Source organism: Pleurodeles waltl, chromosome 1_1 (assembly GCF_031143425.1).
Source record: "Pleurodeles waltl isolate 20211129_DDA chromosome 1_1, aPleWal1.hap1.20221129, whole genome shotgun sequence".
Lineage (NCBI taxonomy): Eukaryota > Metazoa > Chordata > Amphibia > Caudata > Salamandridae > Pleurodeles > Pleurodeles waltl.
Window position 1 is genome coordinate 409,582,580 of NC_090436.1, and position 22,982 is coordinate 409,605,561.

Genomic DNA, 22,982 nt, shown 5'->3' on the forward strand with positions numbered 1-22,982 from the left:
TGGAAGCATCTGTCGCCCAACAACCCAACATGAACAGCACAGCCAGATGGACTGTTGTTAGAGTGGAGTGGTGGACCCCTCCATTCAGACGGATCATATGCAATCTATAGATGGAAGTAAACAAATCACAGGTAGTAGGCAACAGACAAAAGCACTGAGCAGTAGTCAGGGCTCCGCTCCAGTCCACATGTGCAGGTGCTGGGCGTTACTAGACATCCCGGCTCACAACGGGGAAGGGGTCTGGCTTAGGCAGTCTCTATCCATCCCACATGTCGGTCCTGGGCATCCGAAGTGTCTGCAGAGTACCCCTCCGCTCAGGAGCCGGGTCCTGGTCCCATGTCTTCGCCTACCGGGCTGTCGGGACACCTTTGTCTCCCACGTCGGGACGTGGTGCGTCTCCGTCCTCTCCGCGTACCCGTTTGGGGGATGGGGCCACACCCCAGAGAGACTCCTACCGGGCCAGAGGGACCTCTGCGAGCCCCGACGCCCTCCTCCGTCAGCCAGTCCATGCCTCCTCTGGTGACTCGAACAAATAAGCCTTTCCGCCCATGAGGAGTTTTAGGCGGGCAGGAAAAAGGAGCATGTATGAAAGCTGCATCACCCTGAGCTTTTGTTTGACATGTTCATACGACCGGCGTTGAGTTTGGACCTCTCGAGTTTAGTCCGGGAATATCAGGATTTTGTGGTTGTTCCAGTGGAGGTCGGCAGAACGCCTGGCCTCTTTAAGATAAGGATTGTCCCGATCCTTGAAGTTTAGGAAACGTGCGATCATCGGTCTCCTGGGGCCACCTGGGGGGGGGGGGCGCGAGGCCAGGGCCCTGTGCGCACGTTCGATTGCACACCAGGATGAAAGAGTTTGTTCTGGCATCCAGGACCTGATCCAGCGTTCCAGGAACTCAGGGACCCGGTTTTCCTCCACTCCTTCCGGAAAACCAATGAGGCGCAGGTTGTTATGTCTGGAGCGGTTTTCGCCATCTTCGGCGCCTCAGTGCAATTCGCCAGTTCGGGTTTGCAGTTGGGCCACCTTGGTCCCGAGGTCCGCCAGATCATCTTCGGTCTGGGAGACACGACCCTCCACCTCCGTGATTCGGCCCACTGCATTCTTGAGATCTTGCCTTATGAGGCCCATGTCCTCTCGCACCTCCCCGATCTTGGTCTCCATGGCCACTTATGATGACTGGATAGTCTGAAGAATGGCATTCACTCCATCTGGGGAAGGGCCCCCAGAGGCCACATCTCCGTCACTCCGGGAGGTCGCCGGCGTGGTAAATTGATCAATCTTCTGCTGGGATGCAGGGGGCTGTCTGGTAGATCTGTCCTTTCCCATATGGCCTCGAGAAGTTGGGACGGGCATCAACTGCACCACGTATGAATTACAACTGGGCCCTGACCACCCCATGGCTTCTTATAGTTATTAACCCCCAGTGGGGAGGTCTCCGGGGGGGCCCCGGCCCAGCCAGGCGGTCGCAAAGAGAGTCCTCTGACCTGCAGATCTGCATAGTGTGCCCCCCAACCACAGGGCCTGTCTCTCGTTGTGCCGGGACAGCACTCCCAGGCAAAGCGCTGATGTCCTGGGCGGCCCCTTCTTTAGTCCAAGAGCCCAAAATCCAGCCCCTCAGGCCAGCCTCGTCAGGGGCCTCCCACCCCCGGAGAATGCTGTGGCTACCTGTCCCTCCGAGGGGGGCCCTATGGAGGCGGAGTGCCCACCTCCGTTGCCGTCTTGGCTCAGTCTCTCCAGCAGCCGGTCCACCGTCACACGTTACGCCCGTTGCTCTGGTGTCTTCACTTCCACTTGGTCACTTCGGGTCTCGGCTGCACCTTCAGCTCAGGGGGTGCAGGCGAATCGCCGCTCCACTCATCCCTCCCTCAGCAGGCCAATTGCGCACCATCAGGTGGCAGGGAGGCCAGGGCCCCCGACTGTCCACTTGCTCTTCTCTTGAAAGGGCCCGGCTCCCGGGGCCAAAGGCACCCGGTGGGTCCAATCACCGTCTCTCGGGCCCTCCGTGCCCACACGTATCGGGCCAGCCAGCTGCCGCCTAACGGCACACGACAGTTCCAGCGCCTTCACTCCCACTCGGCCCCCTCGGGTCCCGGCTGGTCCTTCAACCCAGGGGGTGCACACAATCGCCGCTCCACTCACCCCCTTCAGCAGGTCAAATGCGGCACCATCAGTTGTTGGGGAGGACGGGACACCCCACTGTCCACTTGCTCTCCTCTTGTAAGGCCCGGGTTCCGGGGCCACAGGTGCCCCGATGGGCCCAGTTGATGTCTTGCGGGCCCTCTGTGCCTAAGCGTATCTTGCCGGCCAGCTGCCGCCTAACGCCACACGATAATCAAGGCCCGCGCGTCTGTCCCTTCTTTCCCCCCTGAGGGGCGCATCTCAGATTTCGCGGCCGGGGGCCGGCTCGTTTCCCAGGGGATCACCGCTGCCTCTCACCAGGGTCTGCGGCCCCTCCCGACTCCTGGAGTTCAAGGGGCTGGACCGCGGCTGCCAAGGCTCCGCTCCCTCAGCTTCTGCCTCCACGACTTCACAGGGCCCGCACGAGGCATCGCACGATAGGCCCCAGCCATGGCCTTCTCCAGCCCACTCACTGCCTCCTGGGGTAGGCGCGCTTGGTCCAGGCAACAGCTTTGCACGCAGGAGCACGAGGGGCGGCTTCGGTCTCTGCTGCCATTTTGGCCACGAGTCAGCTCAGTCGTCTTGCCGATGCACGGTCTCCGCTGCGCGGTGCCCACCGGGCCACCAGGCTCCCAGCCGGACGGGGAACCTGCAGGGCGGCCGAGGATGCACTGCAGAACCGGGTAGTGATGGCTTCCTCAGGCAGATGACGGAGGGGTCCGGAGCCCTCTCAGAGTGCGACCGCCATCTTGACGCCCGAAGCCACGCCCCCTCCCGTGTTCTTAATGCAGAATCATACTCAAATTGAAAGTCTGAACTAATTTGATTCACAGTCCATTGCGTCCATTGCACATAAGGATGTGGGACTTGGTATACTTCTCATAGTAGCTTCCTCTAACAATGGTAAATGCGAAACTAGAATAATTTGCTAGACTTCTGCGATGGTTCTCTCTCTTCAATTATAGCCATTTGCTCTGCTGCGAGAATGTTCTCTGTTGGAACAAAGTGCACCTAAGCTGCAGAATGTAAATGTTATTAACATGCATGTTAGAAATGGTGTTAGGAAATGCCTCCTTGGCATGGTTACCCCCTGACTTTTTGCCTTTGCTGATGCTAAGTTATGATTTGAAAGTGTGCTGGGACCATGCTAACCAGGCCCCAGCACCAGTGTTCTTTCCCTAAACTGTACCTTTGTCTCCACAATTGGCACAACCCTGGCACTCAGGTAAGTCCCTTGTAACTGGTACCCCTGGTACCAAGGGCCCTGATGCCAGGGAAGGTCTCTAAGGGCTGCAGCACCCTAGGGACCCCTCCCTCAGCACATGCACACTGCTTCACAGCTTGTGTGTGCTGGTGGGGAGAAAAAAACTAAGTCGACATGGCACTCCCCTCAGAGTGCCATGCCAACCTTACACTGCCTGTGGCATAGGTAAGTCACCTCTCTAGCAGGCCTTACAGCCCTAAGGCAGGGTGCACTACATCATAGGTGAGGGCATACGTGCATGAGCACTATGCCCCTACGGTGTCTAAGCCAAACCTTAGACATTGTAAGTGCAGGGTAGCCATAAGAGTATATGGTCTGGGAGTCTGTCAAACACGAACTCCACAGCACCATAATGGCTACACTGAAAACTGGGAAGTTTGGTATCAAACTTCTCAGCACAATAAATGCACACTGATGCCAGTGTGCAATTTATTGTAAAATACACCCAGAGGGCATCTTAGAGATGCCCCCTGAAAACATACCCAACTTCCAGTGACTATTTTTTGCCAGCCTGCCACATACCAGACTTGTTGCTGGCCACATGGGGAGAGGGCCTTTGTCACTCTGTGGCCAGGAACAAAGCCTGTACTGGGTGGAGGTGCTTCTCACCTCCTCCTGCAGGAACTGTAATACATGTCGGTGAGCCTCAAAGGCTCACCCCCTTTGTTACAGCGCCACAGGGCATCCCAGCTAGGGGAGATGCCCACCCCTCCGGCCACTGCCCCCACTTTTGGTGGCAAAGCTGGAGGAGATAATGAGAAAAACAAGGAGGAGTCAGCCCCCAGTCAGGGCAGCCCCTAAGGTGTCCTGAGCTGAGGTGACTCTTACTTTTAGAAATCTTCCATCTTGTAGAAGGAGGATTCCCCCAATAGGATTAGGGATGTGCCCCCCTCCCCACAGGGAGGAGGCACAAAGAGGGTGTAGCCACCCTCAAGGACAGTAGCCATTGGCTACTGCCCTCCCAGACCCAAACACACACCTAAATTTAGTATTTAGGAGCCCCCAGAACCTAGGAAACTAGATTCCTGCAACCTAAAAAAGAAGAAGGACTGCTGACCTGAAACCCTGCAGTGAAGACGGAGACGACAACTGATATGGCCCCAGCCCCACCGGCCTGACTCCCTACTTCGCCGAAAACTGCAACAGCAATGCATCCAACAGGGACCAGCGACCTCTGAAGCCTCAGAGGACTGCCCTGCACCCAAAGGACCAAGAAGCTTCCCTGAACAGCGGCTCTGTTCAACCATCTGCAACTTTCTGCAACAAAGAAGCAACTTTAAAGACTCCATGTTTCCCTCCGGAAGCGTGAGACTTTCCACTCTGCACCCGACGCCCCCGGCTTGACCTGCAGAAAACAAACACCTCAGGGAGGACTCCCCAGTGACTGCGAGCCCGTGAGTAACCAGAGACGACCACCCTGAGCCCCCACAGCGACGCCTGCAGGGGAAATCCAGAGGCTCCCCATGACCGTGACTGCCTGTAACAAGGGACCCGATGCCTGGAACCAACACTGCACCCGTAGCCCCCAGGACCTGAAGGAACCGGACTCCAGTGCAGGGGCGACCCCCAGGCAACCCTCTGCCTAGCCCAGGTGGTGGCTACCCAGAGGAGCCCCCCGTGCCTGCCTGCATCGTTGAAGAGATCCCCAGGTCCCCCCATTGATTCCAATACAAAACACCACGCCTGTTTGCACTCTGCACCCGGCCGCCCCTGTGCCGCTGAGGGTGTACTTTCTGTGCCTGCTGGTGTCCCCCCCCGGTGCCCTACAAAACCTCCCTGGTCTGCCCTCCGAAGTCGCGGGTAGTTACCTGCTGGCAGACTGGAACCGGGGCACCCCTGTTTCCATTGAAGCCTATGTGTTTTGGGCACCTCTTTGACCTCTGTACCTGACCGGCCCTGAGCTGCTGGTGTGGTAACTTTGGGGTTGCCTTGAACCCCCAATGGCGGGCTACCATTGGACCCAACTTTGAACCCTGTAAGTGTTTTACTTACTTATGAACTTAACATTTACTTACCTCCCCCAGGAACTGTTGATTTTTGCACTGTGTCCACTTTTAAAATAGCTTATTGCCATTTTTGTCAAAACTGTACATGCTTTTGTGATTATTCAAAGTTCCTAGAATACCTGAGTGAAATACCTTTCGTTTGAAGTATTACTTGTAAATCTTGAACCTGTGGTTCTTAAAATAAACTGAGAACATATATTTTTGTATATAAAAACCTATTGGCCTGGAGTAAGTCTTTCAGTGTGTGTTCCTCATTTATTGCCTGTGTGTGTACAACAAATGCTTAACACTACCCTCTGATAAGCCTACTGCTCGGCCAGACTACCACAAAATAGAGCATTAGAGTTATCTCTTTTTGCCACGATCTTACCTCTAAGGGGAACCCTTGGACTCTGTGCACACTATTTCTTACTTTGAAATAGTATGTACAGAGCCAACTTCCTATACATAACCATACATATCAAACACACATGCATACACTCTCCATCCCCCCACCCCTCCCTTCAACTACATACGTACAAACATGCACCTGCACGCACTCACTCACACCCTCCTTACCCCATACACTTTCACCCATGCCCCTGTCCACATACTTACACACATGCATCACCATCACCACATTTACACACAGGCACACACGCATGCACGCACAGACATTCCCCCTATCCTCTATTCATGACACATACACAATCGCACACGCCCATTCAGACACCCCTGGCCCCTCCCTTTGCAGGTGGCACTTACCTCGTTCGACGAGGTGCTCCTCCGTTAGGGGACAGGACCAACGCTCCTACAGCTGGCACCGCCACGCCACCAGAAGACCGCCACACAGAATTACTGATTGTAATTCTGTGGGTGTTTTTTTTCTGGCGTGTCAGTGCCGGCAGTGGAACCGTCTAAGAGCTGCCGACCACCGTGATGAATGCCGCCGGATATCCGACTACCGGCGGTGCGGATATCCCGTGGCATTCATAATACAGTGGTCGGAAGACCGCCATCACCGGCGCCGGTGGTGCGGATATCCTGTGGCATTCATAATACGGTGGTCGGAAGAAGTTAGGACAGACCACATCATGTGGATTAAGGAAGTGGCTTTGGGAAGGAAGATTGGGGTGAGGAGGCTGACAGAGATGAGGTGAGGAAGTTGGTTAAAAAGTTTGTGGTGTCAGGAGGGGGGATTTCAAAGATCTGAGAGCAAAGGGGTTTTGGAATGTCAATGAAGATCTGTACACCAAAGAGAGTAACTTTTTCTGTGGAAACAGGGTTGTTCCCCCTGCAGGACTGTTGAATAAAATTGTAAATCTGGCTCTTGAGGATAGTTAGTCAGAAACGTGACCTTTCTAGAATCAGAAGCGATACTGGGGGCCAGGTTTGGATAGGCAGGAGGAAGAAGTAGTAAAGGATTGTATTCAGTGTGCGGCTAGGGACAGGCCAGAGTAGCTAGGACTGTTCCTTTGTCCCCAGTTGAGATACCGGAAGAACTGTGAACAAAATTGGGTCTGAAAATAGTTGGTCTGTTTGAGCTGTTACCTGAGCACAAAGGATTCATACTAGTATTAGCTGATTATACTTTCAAATGGGTTGCAGCTTGCTGTGAGAACACTGTAACCACACAAACAGTATTGGAATTCTTAAAGGATGTTTTTGCCTCAGAGGGGATTCCTAAGTCAATTGTCATGGACAATGGAGTCCAATTTGTGTCAAGTGAGATGAAGGAGTTTCTGAAGGAGCTAGGTAAAATTCATCTACAAACAGCACTTTATGCACCACAAGTCAATGGGTTGGTGGAATCCATGAACAGATTGGTTAAAGCATCTGCACAGATGGCTCTGGAGAGGGAGGTGCCATTAAAAGCAGTACTCAGAGACAAATTGTGGGACCACCACAACACACTTAACATAATGAGCAAATTGTCACCTTTCCAGTGTATGAGGGGAAGACAACCGGGGTCCAAACCCAACCCGGTCTCGTTGAAATGAAGTACAAGCAACGTTTTAACAACACTCACAATATTTGTAAGCAGGATCAGCAAGTGGGTGATTATGTTTTTGTAAAGAACCCAGGATGGACACCCAAGGGACATTCCAGATATTGGAGACCCAAGCGCATTGTTCGTGTATGAAAGGGGCCCAACCCAGTGTCCCTCCTTACGGGAATGTCCAGCCCATGCTCTGCGTCTTCAGGGCAATACACGAGGCACAAAAAAAGTACTGCAACAGGAAAAGGACACCACGTTGAGGAGTGGGCTGTCAAAATGGAAGAAACTTGAAAGGAGGAGTCCAAGGCCTACAAAGCAGAAGAGAATCTCTGGAGGTGGGTGTGTTGTCGGGAGGTGAAGAGGTAAGAATGCTGTGTACGAAGACGGAGGGAGCCGGAGCCGAGAGGAGATACACACTAGGAGTGAGGGAGACAGAGGAAGAGAAGAAACACTTTGGCAGGAGTGGCCCAAGGTCGAAGAGAAAAAGAACAAAGTCAGTGACACAGAAGTCCCTGAGACCTGGTGCGAGGAGTGGTGGATGCTGTCCAGAGAGACTACCGAGCCCACCACAACTCCAGAGTGTTGTGGCTAGTGTGGTGAGTAGGGAGGAGGCAGGCATCACAAATTGCTCTCTTTGAGGTTTTTTTTCTCTCCTTGGTTTTGGTTATTGCTGCTTGTCACTCTTCTTCATGTTGTACAGACCACTTTGGATTATTGGTTCAGATGTCTGCACATACCTAATGTTTGCCACATCCAGCCTAATAAACAGGGCAAGAAAATGTTTCTGATGGTGGATTCCTTTTCCACTTAATTTTGTTGTTGGCTTCCTTCTTTTTCCCTTCAGAGGGGAAAACTCCACATATAAAATTAGTATAAGAAGGCCTAGGCCTTAGAGATTGCTGAAACCTCCCCCCAGCACTTCTACACTCTTACTCAGTGCAAAATCCTCACACTCTTCCAAGGTGATACGGTGGAGGCAACCCTACCCCTTTACAAACTGGCTACTTATCGCTCTTTCTTGTTCCTTCATTTGAGGGTCCCAGATGCTACACCCGAGGAGAGGTGCTTCTGAGACAGGGAAAACAAGAGACCACAAATTCACTGAGCCATCGTCCCACAGGAAGAACCACCAAGAACAGGAACCATTATAATCAAAATTACCTTTTGTTCTTTTGAGTGTCTATGGTCCATCCTAGCGACCTGGAGAAATTTACCCCTCATTTTTTTGCGTTCAATAAAATAGTCAAACTTCAGAAATTGAGTAAGCCTCCTAAGCCATATTTCTCACATTGTGTGAAAACAAATGTGGTGGTGTTGTATGATGGTGGAGTTTGGACTATATCCAGGCTGTCCAGGTGTGACGGGAAGGGCAAATGTGATAAGGGTGTCATATCAGATAAAGAATAATTGATGGGAGACACAAGGAGGAACTTGTCGCAGTCTCTGTGCAAAGAAAGCACCCTCTTACTTGTTGGACTATGAACTATTTGACAAGCAGAAACTTATTGCACATGAGTTTTTTATGATAGCGTATGGTATCTGTCTTTTCATTATTTAACCCATGAGTATTTCTTTAGCATCTTGTTTTAATACTTCTCAAACAATGTTTAAGCAGTTGGGATTATTTTCTTTTATTTATTTATTTTCCTCCATGATCATTTTCTCAATTTAAAGGGGGTGTTGCATTATTCTTTTTCATTTCTGTATGAGGGAGATGTGCTGTGGCCTGTGCTGGGAATGTTACCAGTAGGCGTTCTACTGGTAAGGCTCCAAAGATACCCAGGTGTAAGGAAATGCCTCCTTAGCATGGTTACCCCATGACTTTTTGCCTTTGCTGATGCCAAGTTATGATTTGAAAGTGTGCTGAGGCCTGCTATCCAGGCCCCAGTACCAGTGTTCTTTCCCTAAAACTGTACCTTTGTCTCCACAATTGGCACACCCTGACATCCAGGTAAGTCCCTTGTAAGTGGTACCCCTGGAACCAAGGGCCCTGATGCCAGGGAAGGTCTCTAAGGGCTGCAGCATGTCTTATGCCACCCTGGGGACCCCTCACTCAGCACATGCACACTGCTTGCCAGCTTGTGTGTGCTGGTGGGGAGAAAATGACTAAGTCGACATGGCACTCCCCTCAGGGTGCCATGCCAACCTCACACTGCCTATGGCATAGATCAGTCACCCCTCTAGCAGGCCTTACAGCCCTAAGGCAGGGTGCACTATACCACAGGTGAGGGCATAGGTGCATGAGCAATATGCCCCTACAGTGTCTAAGCAAAACCTTAGACATTGTAAGTGCAGGGTAGCCATAAGAGTATATGGTCTGGGAGTCTGTCATACATGAACTCCACAGCACCATAATGGCTACACTGAAAACTGGGAAGTTTGGTATCAAACGTCTCAGCACAATAAATGCACACTGGTGCCAGTGTACATGTTATTGTGAAATACACCCCAGAGGGCATCTTAGAGATGCCTCCTGAAAACATACCCAACTTCCAGTGTGGGCTGACTAGTTTTGCCAGCCTGCCACACACCAGACATGTTGCTGGCCACATGGGGAGAGTGCCTTTGTCACTCTGTGGCTAGTAACAAAGCCTGTACTGGGTGGAGGTTCTTCTCACCTCCCCCTACAGGAGCTGTAACACCTGATGGTGAGCCTCAAAGGCTCACCCCCTTTTTTACAGCACCACAGGGCATTCCAGCTAGTGGAGATGCCCGCCCCCTCCGGCCACGGCCCCACTTTTGGCGGCAAGGCCGGAGGAGATAATGAGAAAAACAAGGAGGAGTCACTGGCCAGTCAGGACAACCCCTAAGGTGTCCTGAGCTGAGGTGACTCTCACTTTTAGAAATCCTCCATCTTGCAGATGGAGGATTCCCCCAATAGTATTAGGGATTTGCCCCCCTCCCCTCATGGAGGAGGCACAAAGAGGGTGTAGCCACCCTCAGGGCTAGTAGCCATTGGCTACTAACCCCCAGACCTAAACACACCCCTAAATTGAGTATTTAGGGGCCCCCAGAACCTAGGAAAACAGATTCCTGCAACCTGAAGACGAAGAAGGACTGCTGAACTGAAGCCCTGCAGAGAAGACGGAGACACCAACTGCTTTGGCCCCAGCCCTACCGGCCTGTCTCCCCACTTCAAGAAAAACTACAACAGCGACGCATCCCCCAGGGTCCAGCGACCTCTAAAGCCTCAGAGGACTACCCTGCATCTAAAAGGACCAAGAACTCCCGAGGACAGCGGCTCCGCTCCAAAGAAGATATAACTTTGCAACAAAGAAACAACTTTTAAAGGACTGCACGTTTCCCGCCGGAAGCGTGAGACTTTTCACTCTGCACCCGACGCCCCTGGCTCGACCTGCGGAGAACCAACACTACAGGGAGGACTCCCCGGCGACTGCGACCCTGTCAGTAGACAGAGTTGACCCCCCTGAGCCCCCCCCAGCGACACCTGCAGAGGGAATCCAGAGGCTCCCCCTGACCGCGACTGCCTGCTTCAAAGAACCCAACGCCTGGGAAACACACTGCACCCGCAGCCCCCAGGACCTGAATGATCCGACCTCCAGTGCAGGAGCGACCCCCAGGTGGCCCTCTCTCTTGCCCAGGTGGTGGCTACCCCGAGGAGCCTGCCTGCATCGCTGAAGAGACCCCTGGGTCTCCCATTGAAACCTATTGCAAATCCAACGCCTGTTTGCACTCTGCACCCGGCTGCCCCTGTGCCGCTGAGGGTGTACTTTTTGTGCTGACTTGTGTCCCCCCCGGTGCCCTACAAAACCCCCCTGGTCTGCCTCCGAAGTCGCGGGTACTTACCTGCTGGCAGACTGGAACCGGGGCACCCCCTTCTCCATTGAAGCCTATGCGTTTTGGGCACCACTTTGACCTCTGCACCTGACCGGCCCTGAGCTGCTGGTGTGGTAACTTTGGGGTTGCCCTGAATCTCCAACGGTGGGCTACCTTGGACCCAACTTTGAACCCTGTAAGTGCTTTCCTTACCTGAAAAACTAACAAATACTTAACTCCCCCAGCAACTGTTGAATTTTGCACTGTGTCCAATTTTAAAACAGCTTATTGCCATTTTTGCCAAAACTGTACATGCTATTGTGTTGATTCAAAGTTCCCAAGATACCTGAGTGAAATACCTTTCATTTAAAGAATTGATTGTAAATCTTCAACCTGTGGTTCTTAAAATAAACTAAGAAAAGATATTTTTCTATATAAAAACCAATTGACCTGGAATTGTCTTTGAGTGTGTGTTCCTCATTTATTGCCTGTGTGTGTACAAGAAATGCTTAACACTACCCTCTGATAAGCCTACTGCTCGACCACACTACCACAAAATAGAGCATTAGAATTATCTCTTTTTGCCACTATCTTACCTCTAAGGGGAACCCTTGGACTCTGTGCATGCTATTTCTTACTTTGAAATAGTACATACAGAGCCAACTTCCTACATGGAAACAGGGGAGACTGAAGGACAACTGTGGGAGTTGAAGCAAGCGTTGTGCTGTGTCACTTTTGGTGGAATAAAGACTACTTATTTGCACTACCTGCCGGAGTGTATCTGAAGTGTATCTTAGCAAATCCACAGAACTTGCTCAAACAACAGTGTCCTTTAAATTAACAAACCAGGAGGAGGAGTCGCCATAGTCCACAAAAACCCCATAAGAGTTTCCACCAACTCCGATGACACCATCAAATCCGCCGAGCACCTCCACTTCACAATCCACATCAACGCTAAACAACACACTCAGAGGAACACTGGTCTACAGACCCCCTGGCCTTAGACCACAGTTCTGCTACAACATCGCCGACAGCATCAGCTCCCAAGCCCTCGCCTCAACGGACTACATCCTCCTCGGCGACCTGAACTTCCACCTGGAGAATAACAATACCAACACCACCAACCTAATCGACAACCTCGACAACCTTGGTCTCAGGCAACTCGTTACTTCATCAACCCACTACGCAGGCCAGACACTTCTACCCCATCTTCTCAGCCAGCAACCACGTCTCCTTCAGCTACACCACTGAACTCTGCTGGACAGACCACCGATGCATCCACTTCTCCTACCAGAAACCAGTCACTCACCACCACCGCACACAACCTTCCCGACGCAACTGGAGCAAAATATCAACGGATCAACTGATCTCCACCCTCACCCGGGGCCCCCCCGGGACCCCGGACCCCAACACAGCCACCACCAACCTGCATCACTGGATAGAAGACTGCACCAACACCCTCGTACCGCTCCAAAAACACCCAAACACCCCCCACAGAATCAAGGCCAGCTGGTTCACCCCTGATCTACAGGAATCCAAACAGCTATGTCGCCGAATGGAAAAAACCTGCCACTGTGACCTTACCAACTCCAATCACATCGCCTTCAAGGATGCCCTACGCAAACATCACCAACTGATCCGCACCACCAAAAGGACCCACTTCAAAAACCGCATTGACACCAACGCTCACAACAGCAAAGAGCTCTTCGGCATCAACAAAGAGGTCTCCACCCCCAGGGCCTGCTCCAATGAACCCCAACCATCACAGGAGCTCTGAAACTCACTTGCAACCCACTTCCATAGAAAGACAGTAGAAATCCACAACAGCTTCAACCCCCAGACCCACCAGCTAATTACAAACACCTACGAACCCAACGCTCCAAGCAATACCCACTTCCTCCTCACCTGGACCTCTGTCAACATAGAAGACACCGCCAACGCCATGGCCTCCATCCACTCCGAAACACCATCGGACCCCTGCCCACACCATATCTTCAATAAAGCTAACATCATCATTGCTCCCCATCGCTACAACACCATCAACAGCTCCTTCGAGTTAGCCACCTTCCCAGAGAGATGGAAGCACGCAGAAATCAACGCCCTGCTAAAGAAACCTAAGACAGACCCTGACGACCCCAAGAACTACCGACTGATCTCCCTCCTCCCCTTCCCAGCAAAGGTCATTGAAAAAATTGTGAACAATCAACTATCCCGGTTCTTGAAAGACAGCAAGGCACTTGACACCTCCCAATCCGGATTCCGCAAAAACCACAGCACCGAGATCGCACTCATTGCTACCACAGATAACATCAGGACCATGCTCGACGAAGGAGAAACAGCAGCACTCATCCTCCTGGACCTCTCCGCAGCATTCGACACGGTATGTCATCACACTCTCTACACACGCCTCTACAATGCTGGAATCCACAACAAAGCACTGGACTGGATCTCGTCATTTTTCACGGGCAGAACCCAGAGAGTCCGTCTCCCGCTGTTCCTGTCAGAAGCCTCCGGAATCACCTGCGGCATCCCCCAAGGATCTTCGCTCAGCCCCACACTCTTCAACGTTTACATGGCCCCCCTCATCAACATCGCACGAACATACCACATCAACATACTCTCATACGCGGACGACACTCAGCTCATCATCTCACTCACAAAAGACCCTACAACTGCAAAGGACAACCTCCACAACAGACTTCGCCAGCTGGATGGAATCAAGCCACCTCAAGTTAAATACAGACAAGACAGAAATTCTCATCTTGGGCACCAACCTCTCAGCTTCGAACGACTCCTGGTGGCCCACCTCCCTAGGATCCACACCCTCACCCACCACCCACGCACGCAACCTGGGCTTCATCTTGGATTCCACACTCAGCATGACTCAGCAGGTCAACACCATCTCCTCTTCCTGCTACAACACCCTCCACTTGCTCCGCAAAATCTTCAAGTGGATTCCCATTGAAACCAGGAAAACCGTCACCCACGCCTTGGTCAGCTGCCGATTGGACTACGGAAACGCCCTATATGCAGGAATAACAAACAAACTCCAAACAAAGCTGCAAAGAATCCAGAACTCGTCTGCCCGCCTCATTCTAGACGTCCCACACCGTGACCACATCTCACCCCCCTCAGAGACCTACACTGGCTACCAGTATCAAAGAGGATCACCTTCAAAATCCTTGTCCACGCACACAAGGCCCTCCAAAACACAGGTCCCGCCTACCTCAATGACAGACTCACCTTTCACACCCCCACCCGCTATCTTCGCTCCGCCAACCTCGCCCTCGCCTACGTTCCCCGCATCCATCGCACCACTGCCGGAGGAAGATCCTTCTCTCACCTAGCTGCCAAGACCTGGAACTCCCTACCGCTCCACCTCTGCTTGACCCAAGACCTCCTATCTTTCAGGAAACGCCTCAAGACTTGGCTTTCTGACTAGTAGCTCTCCCCCGCCCTCAGCGCCTTGAGACCCTAACAGGTGAGTAGTGCACTCTATAAATTCCCTGATTGATTGATTAAATTAACCCTAGCATTTGACAGTTACAGATGAAAAGCAAAAGCTTCATAGCAGTCAATTATGAATAAAATAATAAAAGTTCACAGTAGATACGTCCAGACAAAATAGTAAGCTGATTTACAGTTGTGTGAGAGCATTAATTTTTCCATTTCCATAATTAACATATTTATGAGCAAAGTGTTATTTACATTGCTAAAAAACATGTGCATATTAATCACAATTGGCAGTAGATGACTGTATTTAGCCGTTATGAGCAGCACCAGAATTAACATTTTTATTGCCATCTTGAATGTCAACTTTTCCACACGTTAGGCCGAGAGGCCTGCACAATTTATTCTTGTTTGTTTTGCACTAGTACGTGTTTTTCCATCTCAGATGCTGTGTTTTTCTCCGACGCCTGTTGCTAGCTAGTGAATAATTTATTTTCATGTATTAGACGACTGATAGGTTCTCATTGTGAAGGAGAATGTGACGGGCTGGGAGAGCTACTTGTGGGAAGAGCTGACTGTACCAAGCAGTTTGTTCAGTTTAACAATCCAAGGAAATAGCCATGCATGGATAATTGTGTTGTCCTGAAAAAGAGGGGAGGTCATCTGCTCCCAGAGTCTAGAGTGATATATTTGGCTTCAGAGAGTGAGAACGATCTGTAATGTTGCAAACTAGTGCCTTGTTGAATAGTGGTAGTGTATGTCCCTTAGACTAGAGAAGAGATGCTTACAGCCTTTGAACTGACAAGATCCTTCTCACCTCTGCTAATCTCCACAGCTCAAGTGCAAAGGCTTTATGCCTAAGCTTTCTGATTCTCTCATCAGGGAACTTTTCTAAAGCTGACACCTTACCTTACTTGCCTAACTAAAAGCACTTTCCTGGCCTAAACCTACTTAGTTAGATTAGGGATTTTCTTTATGGGACACTCTTTTCTGATATTTTGTATTCTTTATGTAGTTTATGTTAATGTTCTATTATTCCATATTCTGAAATATATTGAAATATCAGCTCTTGGTTCATTTTAGCACAATATTGATGCATACATTTCAATACTTACTGAACTAATTACCTTGATTTAACTTATTTTCTTACTAATGACCTCATTAAGAGTTTAGTGGATGAAAAACTTCATCCGCCAAACTCCCGACAGGGTGGCTGTCGCCTACTCGGTGACCTCCCCGCCAACGTCATTAAGGGTTTTCTGCTAGGTGAGCGGCGGAAGTCTATGTTTCCGCCTGCTGGCCTAGAAGGAATCAGGCTACAGCATTGTCTCCGGCTCGTAATCGAGCAGGCTGCAGTGCTGTGGCCTGCTGGGTGCACTAGCACCCTCACAATGTTCACTGTCCGCACCTGTTCTCCGCCATGTTACCACCATGAAAAGGCTGGCGGAGAACAAGGTCGTCATCTTGCAGCGCTGCCCTGGAGGGTTAGGATCTCCGCGACCACCAGACTGCTGGGATCCAAGATCCTGGCAGGTCTAGCGGTTCCCTGGCGGTCCGACCACCAGGGTAGTTATGTGGTGGTTGGACCGCCACACCTGCGGCAGTCCAGACCGCCACCACAAGTGTGGTGGTCATAAGACCGCCACACTTGTAACGAGGCCCTACATCTTTTTCCAGTTTATTCAAATTTCGTTGTCATCTCCTGTGAAGTCACATTGCACTTCACTGTTTATGGAAATGTATGTAAATGTTTGCTCCTAAACCTCTCTCCACGTTGACGAAAAACGGGCCATACCACCACTGGTGAGGTTTGTATGATGATTACACCCAAAATTTGAGATTTAATAATCCATACTCCATCAGTTGTATTTCTTAGTTTTTCCTTGGTTAGCCCATGAGTATTCTGTAATGTGGTGATTGGGATGAACAAATGTTGTCAAATTGTTGAGTGAGGTCATGGTTGAAATAAAGAGCCATACACAGCACCGAAGAGCCTAACTCCTTTATTGTAGAAATTTCATATAGCAGGCCCACAAGGAGATAAGAGGAGCAGTCACTTAGAGCTGCTGTCCAGAAGCCATCCTGGGAAGAAGGCACTAGCAAGCAGCAGTGTAAGTCACAGATATCACAAACAACTACATTCCATATGTGAGAGGTGCTTAGAAGGAGACATTCAAGGAATAATGACCATAGATTATTATATAACATGCACTCATAAATGACACATGGAAAATGCAGAGGTGTATTATAGGGGGTTTAATTTGTAGTGGAGTGGAGTGACTTAAGGCCATGCTAGATGCCTTGAGAGACTGTGAATTTCTTAAACAAATTGCATTGTCCAGTGGTTTAAAAGGCAGGATTCCTCTGGATCATGGCCTGGCTCCTTCACTGCATACACTGGTCTGTCTCTCACCATCCCTCAGCTTCCTGTTCATCCATCAGGCTACTGCACATGTAGACTGGAATGCCCTAGGTGGCCTTGCTTTATGATTGTAGTCAGTGTAAGGAAATGCCTCCTTGGCATGGTTACCCCCTGACTTTTTGCCTTTGCTGATGCCAAGTTATGATTTGAAAGTGTGCTGGGTCCCTGCTAACCAGCCCCCAGCACCAGTGTTCTTTTCCTAAACTGTACCTTTGTCTCCACAATTGGCACAACCCTGGCACCCAGGTAAGTCCCTTGTAACTGGTACCCCTGGTACCAAGGGCCCTGATGCCAGGGAAGGTCTCTAAGGGCTGCAGCATGTCTTATGCCACCCTGGGGACCCCTCACTCAGCACATACACACTGCCTGCCAGCTTGTGTGTGCTGGTGGGGAGAAAATGACTAAGTCGACATGGCACTCCCCTCAGAGTACCATGCCAACCTCACACTGCCTATGGCATAGGTAAGTCACCCCTCTAGCAGGCCTTACAGCCCTAAGGCAGAGTGCACTATACCACAGGTGAGGGCATAGGTGCATGAGCACTATGCCCCTACAGTGTCTAAGCAAAACCTTAGACATTGTAAGTGCAGGGTAGCCATAAGAGTATATGGTCTGGGAGTCTGTGAAACACGAACTCCACAGCACCATAATGGCTACACTGAAAACTGGGAAGTTTGGTAGCACTTGATTGTGAAATACACCCAGAGGGCATCTTAGATGCCTCCTGAAAACATACCCGACTTCCAGTGTGGGATGACTAGTTTTTGCCAGCCTGCCACACACCAGACATGTTGCTAGCCACATGGGGAGAGTGCCTTTGTCACTCTGTGGCTAGGAACAAAGCCTGTACTGGGTGGAGGTGCTTCTCACCTCCCCCTGCAGGAACTGTAACACCTGGCGGTGAGCCTCAAAGGCTCACCCCCTTTGTTATAGCACCACAGGGCATCTCAGCTAGTGGAGATGCCCGCCCCTCTGGCCACCGCCCCCACTTTTTGGCGGCAAGGCTGGAGGAGATAATGAGGAAAACAAGGAGGAGTCACTCCCCAGTCAGGACAGCCCCTAAGGCGTCCTGAGCTGAGGAGACTCTTACTTTTAGAAATCCTCCATCTTGCAGATGGAGTATTCCCCCAATGGGATTAGGGATGTGCCCCCCTCCCCACTGGGAGGAGGCACAAAGAGGGTGTAGCCACCCTCAGGGCCAGTAGCCATTGGCTACTGCCCTCCCAGACCTAAACACACCCCTAAATTGAGTATTTAGGGGCGCCCAGAAATGAGGAAGATAGATTCCTGCAACCTAAAGAAGAAGAAGGACTGCTGACCTGAAGCCCTGCCGTAAAGACGGAGACGACAACTGACTTGGCCCCAGCCCCATCGGCCTGTCTCCCTTCTTCGAAGAAAACTGAAACAGCGACGCATCCAACAGGGTCCAGCGACCTCTGAAGCCTCAGAGGACTACCCTGCATCTAAAGGACCAAGAAGCTCCCGAGAACAGCGGCCCTGTTCAACAAACTGCAACTCTTTGCGACAAAGAAGCAACTTTTAAAGACCACACGTTTCCCGCCGGAAGCGTGAGACTTTCCACTCTGCACCCGACGCCCCCGGCTCGACCTGCGGAAAACTAACTCTACAGGGAGGACTCCCAGGCAACTGCGAGCCTGTGAGTAGCCAGAGCTGAGCCCCCACAGCGACGCCTGCAGAGGAAATCCAGAGGCTCCCCCTGACCGCGACTGCCTGCTTCAAGGAACCCGACGCCTGGAAACCACACTGCACCCGCAGCCCCCAGGACCTGAAGGAACCGAACTCCAGTGCAGGAGCGATCCCCAGGCAACCCTCTGCCTAGCCCAGGTGGTGGCTACCCCGAGGAGCCCCCCTGTGCCTGCCTGCATCGTTGAAGAGACCCCCAGGTCTCCCCATTGATTCCTATTGAAAATCCGATGCCTGTTTGCACTCTGCACCCGGCCGCCCCTGTGCCGCTGAGGGTGTACTTTCTGTGCCTGCTTGTGTGTCCCCCCGGTGCCCTACAAAACCCCCCTGGTCTGCCCTCCGAAGTCGTGGGTACTTACCTGCTGGCAGACTGGAACCGGGGCACCCCTATTTCCATTGAAGCCTATTTGTTTTGGGCACCACTTTGACCTCTGCACCTGACCGGCCCTGAGCTGCTGGTGTGGTAACTTTGGGGTTGCCTTGAACCCCCAACGGTGGGCTACCTTGGACCCAACTTTGAACCCTGTAAGTGTTTTACTTACCTGTGAACTTAACATTTACTTACCTCCCCCAGGAACTGTTGATTTTTGCACTGTGTCCACTTTTAAAATAGCTTATTGCCATTTTTGCCAAACCTGTACATGCTATCGTGATAATTCAAAGTTCCTAAAGTACCTAAGTGAAATACCTTTCAGTTGAAGTATTGTTTGTAAATCTTGAACCTGTGGTATTTAAAATAAACTAAGAAAATATATTTTTCTATATAAAAACCTATTGGCCTGGAATTGTCTTTGAGTGTGTGTTCCTCATTTATTGCCTGTGTGTGTACAACAAATGCTTAACACTACCCTCTGATAAGCCTACTGCTCGACCACACTAGCACGAAATTAGAATTATCTCTTTTTGCCACTATCTTACCTCTAAGGGGAACCCCTGGACTCTGTGCACACTATTTCTTATTTTGAAATAGTATATACAGAGCCAACTTCCTACAGTCACCATGCAGGATGTCTTTCCTGCAACAATGACCACTGACCAAGAGCTGTCTAGAACTGTCTGTGAGGGGGCAGCATTTGTTTACTTGTTAACCAAGAGGATGCAATGAATCCTACCTGTGGAGGCTGACACCCCTTTCTCTTCGTTCAAACCAGGCATCCCTTCCTTTTTTGAAACTCAATCCCTTCCTTTCTTCTTATATTGCTACCCATTGGGGTGCATTTGAGACCTCCTTCTGGAATCTCTCTGAAAATGTGTTGCTGTGAGCTACATCAGTGTAGAACTGAAATATGTATTCAGAAATTACTGCCTAATATAGGTTTGGTTCAGTTATCATAACCAGACCACATTACGAAGAGTGCTTGTCACATTGCAGAAAAGTGCATGTTTATTTTTTGTGCACGAGTTACTCGCGTTAAAGTGTTTATCTTTCCTTGCTTCTGTTCTAGTGTGCAAATGTAACTAATCTCTGGCTTCCTCAGTAAGAAATGTTCTTGTGTTGCAACGTTGTAGGGCTATAAGCTAAGCCTCTGCCGTTATGAATTTGCAGAAGTAGTTCTTTTTCTCGTGGTTTTGCTGTAATAAAACATTTGATTTCTTCTGTCTAAAAAGTATGTGTTAAACAACCAACAAGAATCATGTGTAAGTACTTGTTATTTAAGAATTCATAATGTGATTGGTGCTGTGCGAGTAATAGTTTTTAGTGCTTCCTCTTTATATAAAACCATGCTATGAATTCATGTATTTTCCTTGTGTAGAACATTATAAAATACACGCTTTTTGGGAAAGAGACAGATTGTATTTTGTTTTAAATTCTGCTTGTTGCATAGAGAGGGCTAGATCTTTGCGGTCCGTTCTGTATGTAAACCTATTTACTCAGTTCTATTATTAATATGATTAATTGCCAGATGTACTGTGCTTGATTAATTTCTTTAATCACATTGCATGTAGTTATTATGATTTTGGGGCCACATGTATGAAAACTGGAGCTTGCGAATCTCAAATAGCGATTTTTAAGAAATCGCTATTTCCGAGTCGCAATTGGCCATGTAACAATATTGCGATTCGGAAATAGCGATTTCTAAAAATCGCTATTTGTGATTTGCGAGGCCCATTTACAGAATCGCAGATGGCATTATCGCAAATTGCGATTCAGTAAAAAATCGCAAATTGCGAGAAAGTTCGAGAAAGCACACCTGGAGGAGCCTGATGACATCACCAACAGGAAATGAGTCATCACAGGAAGTTTCAGGTGCCACACCCAAACCAGCATCCTGAGAGAGAGTAGCCCAGCCACACAGAGCAGCACTCAGAAGGAGCAAGAACACCTGAGCAAGGATGGATACCCCAGGCCAAGCACAGGAGAAGGGTGAAAGGAAGCACAAGCTGAAATTCAGCGAGCAGGAGCTTGAGGTACTAACTGAGGAGGTGGTGAGGAGCCATGACCGCCTGTTTGGAAATAGCTCACTCCAGGTGCCTGAGAGTGAAAAGAGGAGACTATGGTTGGACATACAGTCCAAAATCTGCGCAATTAGAGTGGCACAGCGCTCCATTGAAGAGATAAAAAAAAGGTGGTATGACCTGCAGTCCCATGCAAAGAAGAGGGTGGCAAGGAGACTTGTGGAGGCCAGGGGCACAGGAGGCGGTCCACCCACAGAGGCACCATACAACCATTGGAAGACCTAGTGGAGTCCACACTCCTCCCTGAAGCTGTGACTGGGGTCACAGAGATCGACACATCCGGCACACCAAGTACCAGCCAAGGTACAATATTGTTTTGTAACCCTATATGTGTATGCACAAAAGCCCCTTAGGAATTAGAAAGTAATGTGAAACAGTGTGAGAAGTAGTCCAGTCCACATCTTAGTAGCAGCACTACAATGCATAATGGTAGTGGTAGTCCACAACCCAGAACTGAAAGTAGCACAACAATGTATTTAAGTAGAGTAACACCCAGAGGAACACAACACACACAACACCGTGTAGAGCAGTACCTGTACCTTTATTGCCATTGTCTGACCGAAAATGTAACATACAGAACTGACATGCTGCATATTGTTGTTGCAGGTGGGTCAGACCCAGCAGCCACAGCATCTGCACGGGTAGGCGAGACAGACACCCATCTGGCCTCAGATTCGAACACCAGTGGGTCCCTCAACATAGCGACTGTACGACACAGGCCAAGGGCACTGCCAGAGCTCAGCAACGACTCCGATGAGCAGCAGGAAGGGCCAAGTACACCATCAGCACCAGACAGGCGCAGCTAGATTCAGGAGGGCAGGTGTCATCCAACCACAGCACCATGCAGGATTGCGACAGAGTCCTGGGCACAGCAGCACAAGTCAGGTGAGGGTCCCTCCTTATTTGGTGGCCTGGAAGCTGCTATGTTGCAGCAGCAGCGTCTGCAAAATAAGCGGATCCTTGCATTAGACAAAAACCTGCGCAAATATAACCGCAACATGATGGGCCTGCATCGCCAACTTGACTCCCTCAATAGTAACATTGTACAGCTGCGTGAGGGACAGATGCAGGCATCACAGGACACCAGGGAACTTACAAGTGCTGTGCGTGAACTCTGCCAGGAGCTGCGCCATGAGAGGGTGAGACAGCGCAGATTCCGTACCATGTTTGCCAGCTTCTGTCGTTCCTCTAACAGGATGGCAAATTCTACAGCACTGATTTCCCGTCGTGCAGTGGCTGCGCAAGTGGAGGCAGCACACAGCAGCAGGGACGTTGTCAATGGACTTGTGCAGATCACAGATGTGATCGAACACATTATGGGACCAAGATCAGCCACTCCGATTGAGCTAGCACTGAGGGACACTCAGGACAGTTCCAGCCTCAGCAGTGTTGACGTACCTGCAGCGGACATCAGACGGCGCAGTGCCAGGCACAGCACTGCCACTGAGGGTGACAATAGAGGTGCCAGTAACATACCTGGGCACCCGAGTGGTGTGCGCGGGCGAAAAAAATGAGTCTTGCTGCCATTGGACTGCTGTTGACACTATGAAGAATAGTGCATAACTGTGGTTCTTCATTGGTTTGCGTTTGTCACATTACCTGTTTTTTTTATTACTCACGTACATTGCCTGACTTACATTTATTTCACTACAGGTACAGTTGTCAGGGGATTTGTGTCATTAATACTCACGTCTGAAATGGTTGTGTGTGATGTCGGCACGCCTTTGCCTTCCCTCTGCTGCACTGGTCCTGTCTGCTGGCTGTAGAGGTGGTATGGGATCGTCATCCTCATCTGATTCAGTATC